Genomic DNA, 12370 nt, shown 5'->3' on the forward strand with positions numbered 1-12370 from the left:
CATCATGATTTCAGAAAACCTAGAAAATAGCAACACCCTTCATGATTTTTTGTGGAAAAAAATCAGAAAACCGTCCAACAGAGAAAGAACATTATTTTTGTGTGAAAAAATTGCACAAAAAACAAAGAAACCATGATTTTTGAAGAGAAAATCGTGCAAAACCCTCCATGATTTTTTGTGGAGAAAAAATCAGAAAACCCATCAACAATTTTTTAGGAGAAAACTTTACTTGCGGCCATCACGAGAAGTAAATAGAAATAACTCCCTGATTTATGTGGAAAAAATCAAGCAAAATCCTTCAATGATTTTTTGCAGAAAAAAATCAAAAAAACCACGAAATTTTTTACTAAAAAAGTTCACCAGAAACAAACCTAATCTAATACCATAAAATGATAATTCGATGTTGTGATTAATCGAGAGGAATACTCCTTATATTGAAAATTACAAGACAATCTTTCCATGACGAAAACGATCGAGAATATAAACACGAAAGACAGAAAGGAAACTTCCTAAAACTAATTAGAGACGAAAGACATAAAAGGAAGTATCTAAATACTAACTAAACGACTAAGATGACCATTATATCAATATTGTAATATTACTTTACTATGTACAAGGTTGTTGAAAACTTCTTGAATGTTCAAACTAGCTTGCAAAGGGATATCGGTAGAATTTTAGGACTTAGAGCTGCCAACCTCCCCAAGACTATGGAAGATATCCTGATCCAACTAATGAGACGCTTCTTTTGGAATGGGCTAGAAGACAATCACAAAATTCCTTTGATGCCATGGGATAAGATATGCAAACCTCTTGGAGCTAAAGGTGCAGGCCTCAAGCAATTACGCATCATGAATTTGGCTATGGGGGCGAAATTGGTCTGGAGTATGTTTCGCAATGGAGATCGTAGATGGGTACAAATATTGAGGACCAAATACTTGGATTTGAATGAGCCAATTAGGATCCTAAATACATAGAACCCACCTAAGGGATCGACTGTTTGGAATTTCATATTGGAATGCAGAGACATCATAGCCAAACATATTACATGGGAAGTGAATAATGGACAGATTGTTTCCTTTTGGGAGGATTCTTGGGATGGACACCCTAAGCTCATCTCCTCCCCTCATTTGGACATCATCAAGGAAGAAACTTCAAGAATTTGGGGAAATGGATGATGCGATTATGGTGGATAACACCAATGGAAAGAAAAAATGGTGTTGGAAGTCCTTAGAAGCAATTAATGCCCCACAAGAGCAAAAAGATGAACTATACAGGTTGCTAACAGGTAGGTGTATCATATGGACAGGTGTAGTTGATGAAATCAGGTGATGTTCTTCCAAAGATGGAGAGTACAAGGTTAAGATGGGCTATCGAATCAAGGAAGCCATTTTGGAAGATCAACAATGGTTGAAGGACCTATTGTGGGGCAAATCTGTTTTGCATAAGGCCGAGGAATTTTCATGGTTGGCCATTCAGAACTGAATCCTAACTCATGATAGATTGGCAAAAAATAGGAATTGTTGGGCCTAGTAGGTGCATGTTATGTAAAAACCACGAAGAAGATGCGAATCATTTACTGCTACTCTACCCATATACGTAGAGTTGTTGGAAGTTCTTTCTACAAAAGCTCAACTTCCAAACCCCACTACTTGGATGCTTGAGAGATTGGCTCTACATATGGCCTAGGAAAAATCAAAAGAGTGTGTTTGGAAGCCTATGGAAGGTCATACCTTCGATAGTTGTTTGGGAGGTGTGGAAAGAGAGGAATAGAAGAATATTTAAGGAGCAATCAATGGATAGGGATAGATTAATCAAGAAGATGGTGGACTCTATCACCGAGATTGTAAATGCATCGGCTAAGTCAAATCCCCTCAGGAAAACTGTATTCACAATGTGGGATGACAATATGACCAAGACATTCAAAGGTCTGGCAATCCCCACAATGGTAGGTGATGGCGATTGCAATTAGAAGAGAAAATTGAGGCATGAGGTATAGTGGTATGCCCTGAAACCCAGATGGGTCAAAGTAAACTTTGATGGGGCAGTGAGTGGAAATTCTAGCCGTAGTGGGATTGGCTATGTAGTAAGGAGTGAGAATGGAGATATTATTATGGAGTGCTCAGAACATATTGGGGTATCAACAAACAATGCAACAGAATTTCGTGCTACCCTGCATGGTCTAAAGCTCGAGAAGGGGGTAAATGCGACCAAAATTCGTCTGGAGGGTGATTCTACGGTCAAAGTTAATGCAATTCGGTTTAACTCCACTCCAGATTGGAGGCTCAACAAATGGATTGTACAAATTAGAAAGCTTATTGAGGGTCTAGTAGATTTCAAGGTTAGCCACATATACAAAGAAGGTAACATCATGGCTGATGACTCGGCAAAGAGAGCGGTATACAATCAACTTGCTTACGGGGATGGTGGGCACTGATAGATACTCCACGTGGCTCCGCTAACTAGCTATTTTGGTGGAATGGTTGAGGTTGTGTGTTAGAATGATGACATGATTCTATGTCATCCCCGTATGAGATATGGTTGTACGATCATCGGATTATATTGTACATTCATTGGTGTGAGGAGTTGGCACAAGCTTCCCAAGAGGATTTGGGAGTATTTCTAATTAACACAACTCCTTGAATGACCATCCACATGCAGCGATATTAAGGGAGCTATGATGAAACATTAATGCCAATAAATGTGGAATGGTTTTAGGCGCCACAACCACTCTTAAATCGTGATGAAGATGCCTTTCATTCTCAATTCTAATATCACTGCATTTGAACTGGGCACCATGGATACGCCTATTGTCCTCATAGCCACAAAACCACAGATGGCTTTCTTGGGTGAGATCACAGACAAACGGTTGGGCGGGGTCTTGGAGAACAACCACGAGTACATTCAGCATGCTGTGAATATAGTCTTGGGAAAGGAATTCATGTGGTCCCATTATAGATATCGAGTAAGTTCTAATATCCCCACCTTCTTCCTAGCTATGCTTCTGTATATGGGTGTTTTGAAGGAATGGTCAAAGAAGATTGCCCAAATGGTGTTCAAACACACATTTTTGGGAGATATTGATGCGGCAATGGATAACTTGGATGTGAATTTACACATTACCCTCCCACATCAATACTACCTGAGTCAAGTGCACAAATATCCAGACGTGACCACACTACAAGCAGAGGTGTTGTACGCCTATTGGAATGAAGTGAACCGGAGCATCAATTTCCTGTTGTTTGTAGCTGGAATCAAAAACCCTGAAGAGGTGGACTAGCATTGGGATTACTTGACCACAGAGGGGCTCCTGGATGAAGACAAATTTGTGCCTGATGATATAGCCAAGATGATAGGATTACTGGTGCTTGGCTGAGGAGAGGAATGGATTCCAAACGACGACTGTGATGTGGAGGACATTGCTAGGACTGAGGTCCATGCCACCTACAGCTAGGATTGTTGGGCAATGCAACAAGGCAGACGTGGCAGGCAGATGAAGCTAGAAAGGGAAAGAGAGGATGCAACTGTAAGGCATGCGGGAACTGGTAACTAGTCATGGTCAAGGTGCTCAGAGGCTTCATGGTTACCTGGTTTGGGGTCATTTTGATATTTTCTTTGATAGTTATACTATGTATAGTAGATACTTAAGTATATATGTCATGGTTTACATCTGTAATAGATCTGTGTGTAGATAGTCTGTTGGAGATATATATGTAGATGGTCTGTGTTGCTTCATTTTGGAGGTTGATGAAGTTGTAGCTATAGAAGATGGTTTCATTTTTGGGTCTATAACTGGCTTTGCCTTGCTACACTATTAAACCTCTTTTGATCTAATATAATGGGTGCTAGCCCTAACCAGTGATTTACTTAAAAAAAAAGGTTGTTGAAAACTCAAGGTGATCTAGACCATCTTGAGCACAAAGATGATTTTGAACACAACTTCGAAAAATAGATTTTTTGGCTCAAATTGGCAGGTTCACCCGTTTCAATAGTCAGTTTGTCCCAGTGAATGCCACGTTACTCTAGAAAATGGCATTGTTGAATCCAACAAACATAGACAGTTTGACTGTGACAAGAGACTATAAAGAATTGCTAGTTCATTTAAACTTCGAGATGTCAGATTTCTTGAATTTCATTACATGGAAAGTGCAAGCATCTAGTTACGGAGATTTGTAATCCACTTTGGGAGTTGGCACTCTTATTCACCTTCAAGAAAAGAGGAATTATGTATGTTCAACCATTATTAGAAAGTCTTGAGGCAGAGTGTAATATCCCCACTTTGAAATAGAATTGAATAATCAAAAATAATAATAAAATTAAAATATGAAAGAATATAATTAAATATAATTAAAATTTAATTAAGTTAATGAATTGTCAAAAGACATGAAATGAAAAGTTGTGACTCCCTCAAACATGAGATATAAAAGGGAGAAGAGAACCTCATGTGAGGGGGGGAAATTTTGGGAATCAGAAGTGCAGATCTGATTAAAAAAGAAGTGCAGATCTGATTGTGAAAGGTTGTGTCCCTTTCAAAGGGCAGAAATAGTAAAGAGTTGCACTCTTTCAAAGGGTGCTAATGGTGAAAGGGTGTGTCTCTTGCCAAAGGGCATACATGATGAAGAGGTGTGACCTCTCCCTTACATTGAGAGATATAAAGGAAAGGAATCAAAGCATCTAGTGACATCACCATCAATCAGATCAGATCAGAACTGTTATTAAGTTACAGGCAGTAACATCTTTGTTCTTGGAGGTATGCATGGGGATGTGCTTAATATATTAAGCCTAATAATGTTCTTATGCAGAATTTAGCAGTAATATTAATATAGACTACAATATGTATGACAGTATGACAGTCATGCTTAATTTCATATATATTCATAATACATGAGAAGTTAGTATACACATAGCCCAATTGCTTAATCACTTCTCCCCCCCATAAGGAGAGGTGTGGTATTGTAAGGGAGAGGCGGAGTAAAACCATCCTGAATTAGATGAGCCCCAGGGGTGAACTAGACAGATGTTCTGGAAACCTGGGGCCAATTATGGAGGTGGTGTCAACGCGCCCTAGACAAGTAAATCCCCATCTAGGGTTGAGGATTAGGAAGGGAGTAAGAATTGGAGCTTGAATATAGCCACGATCAATTGTATTATGGATAAATATGGTCGTTATCTTGATAATTAATTTAAGGCATGATAATATTAAGTAATGGGTATTGTTTATTGGGAAATTGGAAGCATCCTACTAGGGGACATTACAATTGGTATCAGAGCTTTGATCCTGCCATCTTGCAAGGTAAACATGAATCAATGAATCATTCTAGTCAATAAGAAGGAAACCAACGATACATGTATTTGTGTGTATGCTCTCTGTTTGCATATATCCCTGTGTATGCTCCGTGTTTTTATGTGTATGCTCCGTATTTGGTTCATGCCTGATATGTTTCCAACATGTTTATTCCATGTGTGTTTCCAAAGCCATTTCATATTGGAAGTCATTTTGGACACTCCGTGATCATTGCTTGAGGACAAGCAATCTTGGGTGGGGAGGACTAAAATATCCCCACTTTGAAATAGAATTTAATAATAAAATTAAAATATTAAAATTAAATTAAAATATAAAAAAATATAATTATAATTTAATCAAATTAATGAATTGTCAAAAGACATGAAATAAAAAGTGGTGACTTCCTCAAACATGAGATATAAAAGAGAGAAGAGAACCTCATGTGAGGGGGGATAATTTTGGGAATCAAAAGTGCAGATCTGATTTAAATAAGAAGTGTAGATCTGATTGTGAAAGGTTGTGTCTCTTTCAAAGGGCAGAATAATGAAGAGTTGCACTCTTTCAAAGGGTGCTAATGGTGAAAGGGTGTGTCTCTTGCCAAAGGGAATACATGATGAAGAGGTGTGACCTCTCCCTCACATTGAGAGATATAAAGGAAAGGAATCAAAGCATCCAGTGACATCACCATCAACCAAATCAGATCAGAACTGTTATAAAGTTACAGGCAGCAACATCTTTGTTCTTGGTGGTATGCATGGGGATGTGCTTAATATATGAAGCCTGATAATGTTCTTATGCAGAATTTAGTAGTAATATTAATATAGACTACAATATGTATGACATTCATACTTAATTTCATATATATTTATAATACATGAGAAGTTAGTATCCTCATAGCCCAACTGCTTAATCACTTCTATTTTCCCCTCCCACCATAAGGAGAGGCGTGGTGTTGTTAGGGAGAGGCAGAGTAAAACCATCCCGAATTAGGTGAGCCCCAAGGATGACCTGGACAGATGTTGCAAAAACCTGGGCCCAATTATGGAGGTGGTGTCAGCATGCCCTAGACAAGTAAATCCCTATCCAAGGTTGAGTATTAGGAAGGGAGTAAGAATTGAGGCTTGAATATAGCCACAATCAATTGTATTATGGATAAATATGGTCATTAGCTTAATAATTAATTTAAGGCATGATAATATTAAGTAATGGGTATTGTTTATTGGGAAATTGGAAGCGTCCTAGTAGGGGACATTACACAAAGCAACTTGTAGATGGATGGAATCAATCTTCCCACTTGTTGAAGAGTTGCAAAGGTTTTCTTTATGATGATATTCATTCATATTCATTGTATTTGACTCATTATAGTGGATTCTCAAGAGTATTTACTCGTCCAAGAGGAGCTTTTCCCCTTTTGGGTTTCTCCAAACCAAATCTTGTGTCATATTCATTGTCAAGTGTCTCGTGTCATTTTTGGTTTCCTATTGCTTTGGATTTCGTAATGTATTTCTCATATTACACCCATCTGAAGGTTGTTTAACTGGTTAGCATTTATAAATCCATATTGGTGAGTTATTTTGGAATATCTAGAGTAATAGGTGAGTAGTTTTTGAATATCTAGAGAACTTTATTGATCATTACTTGCCTCATTTTTGCTGGATTTTTTTCCTATAATTCGAGTTCTCCAAGGTAAAAGTCCTTGTGTCTTCAATCATTTTGTTGAATGCTCTCATTTTCCTTTTATGTTCAAATTTATTTGATCACCTAAAGAGTACATTACTTATTTCCTTTATTTAGAACTATATGTTGCTAATCCCTATAACAGATAAAATCTTTCTTGGGAATAAATCAGCAAACCAAAAGATAAAAATTGTCCATTTAGTTAATCAGGAAAAAATTGCTGCAAAATTATTTTTTTCAAAACTAACCTTCCAGAAACTAATTTTTTGACCAAAAAATTGCAATTAAATTGCAAAACAATCATAATTTTTTATTCAAGGTCAGGAAATTGGATTTGCCAATTTAAAACTGTAACTTCTAGAATAACAAATAACCCAGCACACCGAGAAACAATGTATCATAATTAATCATGATTTAATAAAGATTTCTGCTTCTATGGTATAATCATTATAGTTTACAGATCATCACAAGCTATTTTCTTAAGGCATTGAACCCCATAAACGTCCTTAGAGAAATGTGTTTGACTTTTCACAAATCTGAGGCAAACTCCTAAGTATAAAGGAATGCACCTGGACTCGGCAAAAAATGGCCAAATCTTTCCTTCTGCTGCAAGTAGGCAATTGCTAAACATTTATTTGCAAGGTGCAAAACTTACAAGAAAAAAAGTAAGAATCTTTATTTTCACTGGCAGAAAATTTCTCAAATGACCTCTTGAAGAGAAAATGTTGCTCCTATAAAATATGGCTAATCACAATTGATTTGACTTACATGCCAAGGCTTAAATTGAGATTCGCAATAACAAAAAAGCATCTCCAAAAAAAGTTATCAAAAGAATCACTTGCAATGTCAATCCAATCACCTTATTTGTCAGTGGCTAGCAGAAAATGCTCACTATGTTCCTTCACACACCACTTTGTTGATCAAATATTAAAGACCTAAAGGGATACTTCATCACAGGGGTTCTTTAATGTTTTCTCAGAAGAAATGTTCGAAAATCTAAATAAACAAATCAGACTAGATTGAAGTCCAGTGCACGACTATCTAGTGATAAGACATGAGAAATTGTCAAGACCCAAATTCAACCCATGGGCTTGGTTCCCCACAGATTCTGCAGATAGAAAATTAAGCACACCCACAAGTGAAGACCAGGTGTGAATATTTCCTTTTTTCCTAGCAAAAATTTAAAATTAAATTGAAACAAACAAAAATTGCAAATTGGAATTCGAGGTATAGCAAAGAAACTAACCGCCATTATCTACCCAAGTCTTCTAACCTTCAACTTTGGGCAATCCACCAGAAAGAAGCAACTGCCACACTAATCTCTGTCAATAAGTTCCACTGAAAGAAGCAAATGAGCATTAGATAGAAAACCTTATATCTGAAATATTAGGAAAACATTTCTTTAAAAGAAATATTCACTGAAATAAAAACTATCATCTACCAAATAAAAACTATTATCAGCTCATTCTGTTGGTGGGTCACAAAGTTGACCCAAAACATGGCTTCCTTCTCTCACACATAGTTTTGTCCATAATTCTATTTAAAGGATCTGATCTAACTGCAGTAGGCTAACAGAGTAATTCTAACAGGGTATCGAAAGAATTTTTAGAGCATGACCTAGGTTCAAATCCCCTCACTGTAATAAGGAAATCCATAACACTGGCAGAAATTTAGCAAGGTTAAACTGTAATTAATATCTAGGAAGAATAGAATGCCAGCCAGCTTTTCAAGGTGGCCTAAAACATTTCAGTTGCCGGCATATGTTTAGACCGTGTTGTGACAATTATTGGATATATTCCAGTGTAACCTATGTTTATTAACTGAACATGGTTCTAGCATACCGCATACCCCATTATATGTGGCATGTAACCTCGCCCACGACTTTATTGGCAAATTGAATGAATGTATCCAGTTGGGACTGCCTACGGGCTTGCAAACAAAGGGCCAAGATAACCAGAAGAAATAAGATGGGTGTTTATGTCAATGAACCAAAAAACATCCTCGAATTCATATCAGGTACAAGTCAAACTAGCATAGCAATTCGACATAATACACATAACTAAACCGGTATAACCAGAAATTAGTGATATTCCTTGATGATCAGTGAAATCCAAAGAAAAACAGAAATTTCATTAAGGGTTTAAGGTTTATACGAACATTGCTCCTGGGATTTAACTTAAGTCAAAAACGCCAACAGAAAAAAGGAAAAATGAAATTTCTTTAAAGAAAAAAATGTGTACGTACCTGCTATGTAGAAAGTCTACTCAGTAAGACAGAGCTAATTCATTCGCAGAACGAGCTTGAATAATGTATGCAGGCGCCACCTATGTCGATATAGTTGAAATATACTGTCACATTCTTTCCATGAACATAAGAAATTTGAAATATACAATAATTGTTTTTTAACTTTTAATCATAATATTAAGTATTGTAAATTAGTATGTATTTTGTTTTAAGATATGATTAAATTACAAAATCTTGGAAACAAAATAAAAATCTTAAATTTAATATTAAATTTAAAAATAGTTTCAGTATTCATATTAAAGTTAGATCATTTTAAGTTTTTTAATATTTAAAAAATAAATAAAAGCAAAAAACAATAATCTTAAATTGATATATACACAAAAAATTTGCACATAAAGTCAAAAATCTTAAATTTACTATTAAATAAAAAATAATTTTTTATATTCATATTAAAAATATTTAAGATAATATTTTAAATATTTTAAAATTAAAAAAATCATTTATAATCTTATATTTAACAAATACTATATTATAATTAATTATTTTTAAAAAATTACTAATAATCTTAGTTATAATGTTATATTTATAAAATTATATATGAAATATAACAAAATGAAATTATAGGATTTGATATGTTTTAATAATAGAAAACTATGGATATTTGTTTTGTTTTTAATTTCTTATTAAAAATTTAGAAAATTTATTTTTATTTCTCAATAAATTAGAGAGTGCATTGTTACATTGTGTTTTTAATTTATGTTTAAGTATCTTTTTTTAAGTTGTTAATATTTAATTATTAGATTTTTGTTTTTAAGAGAGATCTTATATGATCTATTTTATTATTATTTATTGTAGTTTTCATTAAGCAATACTATTGTAATGAGCTTTTGTTTAATTAATTACTAATATATCTATATTTAAAAAAATCTATGCAAAATATACGAGAGATGTCAAATTTGAAAGTATATAATATTCATAAATAATAATAAAGATTTTTATTGTAATGAGACAATATCTTAATATAAGAATATAGACATTTCATTTGTCAAACAAGATACACATAATAACCAAATTTGAAAACCATTGTTCTGTCTCTTGAAGGCATAGCACAACATTAAAGGTATCATCTAATAACTATGTCATTTGAATTTTCTACAGCCCCAAAATTTGATGAAGAATTTTGCCATTAGAGTTTTCTTTTGGGGGAAAAAAGTTGGTAATGGGCTTTTGAATTGTTCACCATATAAAATCCTACAAGGCCCTAAAAATCAAAATCACTCTAAAAATTAAGATCAAATAAAATGTTCCATTGAGCTCGTCTACCAATTCACAATCACCCAAATGAAGATCACAATAATAAAACTTTCTTAGACCACCTAAATAACATGTTGAACCCATATCAAACTTAGATTAGACAATAATTGCAGTTGCATTATAATGAGGAAATAGAACTATGATGTAAGAGAAAAAACACAACTTTCCAACCACCATAAGTGCATAGTTGACAATCCAATGTGGCTAGAAGAAGATGAATGACAAGAAAAACTCATAGTATTCAATTTTCTAAGATTCTATTCATCACACACCTAATGAACTTCTTCAAATTGCTAACGCCTCCTTCCTCAATTGGATCTACTTCAAATTGCTAACGTCTCCTTCAATTGGATTGGGAATAGATGATATTGTCATGGTTGCATACTATTTTCATTTATTTTTTAAAACATGGTGTTTGTACAAATATTTGTTTTTAAAACAAAAATAACATTGAGTTTGCAATGAGTTTTTGTTGCACAGTTGATAGATTTTCTATTTTTGTTTTTAAAACAAAAAACATTGTCTTCAAAAAATGTATTTAGAATTTCTATTTTTCTGTTTTTAAAATAAAAAAGCATTGCTTTTATCAAATTAATAACAAAAATAACATCTATTTTGTTTTAATTTTGTTTTTTGTTATTTAAAAACATTGTCTTTGTAACATGTAATAGAAATTTTGTTTTTGTGTTTTTAAAATAAAAAACATTTATTTTATAAAATTAATAAAAAAATATAATCTAATTTCTTTTAGTTTTTCTTTTTGGTTTTTATTCACAGAAGTTTTTTCATCCATCTTGAGTATAATACACATGTTGATGTAATTACTAATTGTTTATTTGAATTATGTTAAAAAATATTTATTAAGAATTTGATTTGCTACTAGATTGTAAATTTTATTTATATCATTGTTAATCTTTCTTTTAATCAGTAAAAGTCTATAATTATATTGAATACATAAACATATATGGTACCCCACATTATAGTTTTGTTACAAAATTACATCTTCGCCTTCAAAATTGAAACCACAACTACATACCGAGTTCAAAGATAACATAAACATATGTTACAATTTCAATATCATAAACGATTAAACCTTAAAAATAAAATCCTTCATTTTGCTAATCAAAACCATTAAATTCAGCAAAAATTCTTATTGGTTCAATTCCTTTCCCTTCGGTATCTCACAACTAATCCATTAGTCTTCTTTTCTGAAGATTATTTTATGTCTTCCCTTCTTGGCCTTCTTCAAACCCGAAGACTGCTCCATTTGTTCCTAGTTGCAAAGATACTCCTTGATGAGGTTTCATCCTCCTTGTGCCTCTGCTCCATTTGTTCCTAGTTGCAAAGATACTCCTTGATGAGGTTTCATCCTCCTTGTGCCTCTGCTCCATTTGTTCCTAGTTGCAAAGATACTCCTTGATGAGGTTTCATCCTCCTTGTGCCTCTGCTCCATTTGTTCCTAGTTACAAAGATACTCCTTGATGAGGTTTCATCCTCCTTGTGCCTCCACCCAATGCGTCTCTCTATCACTGTTTGCATCCCATATCAGGAACTGCCTCAATAGCAACACAAAATCTACATCTGGGACTCATTCCCCACTCTTTGTGATAAAATTTTCACCCAACTGCACCAATCTACATCTGGGACTCATTCCCCACTCTTTGTGATAAAATTTTCACCCAACTGCACCATTGCCATGAGAGTCTCCATCCCAAACTTCCATTCTTCTCTTACACACTCTCACATAACCCATTTCATGTCTTCCTTGTTCCCCAGCTCCAAGCACCATACTGAGGCAACATCCACATTCGTGCAGTATCTAAATTCTGAGTTCATATATTCCTCACCCAAAAA

The 12370-nt window shown here is 34.4% G+C and overlaps 1 protein-coding gene across 2 annotated transcripts in view; it reads right to left on the bottom strand.

Moving 5' to 3' along the window:
* Window positions 1-9333, bottom strand: part of LOC131060122 (probable small nuclear ribonucleoprotein F) — a 78933-nt gene extending 69600 nt beyond the window's left edge. For both annotated transcript variants that reach the window (XM_057993241.1, XM_057993236.1), the window contains exons 1-2: window positions 9203-9333; window positions 8205-8296 (exon numbers count right to left, since the gene is read on the bottom strand). The gene's annotated coding sequence lies outside the window, so the exon portion shown is untranslated. The remainder of the gene's footprint in view (window positions 1-8204; window positions 8297-9202) is intronic.
* Window positions 9334-12370: the final 3037 nt, after the last annotated feature.

Source organism: Cryptomeria japonica, chromosome 1 (assembly GCF_030272615.1).
Source record: "Cryptomeria japonica chromosome 1, Sugi_1.0, whole genome shotgun sequence".
NCBI classification, from domain to species: domain Eukaryota; kingdom Viridiplantae; phylum Streptophyta; class Pinopsida; order Cupressales; family Cupressaceae; genus Cryptomeria; species Cryptomeria japonica.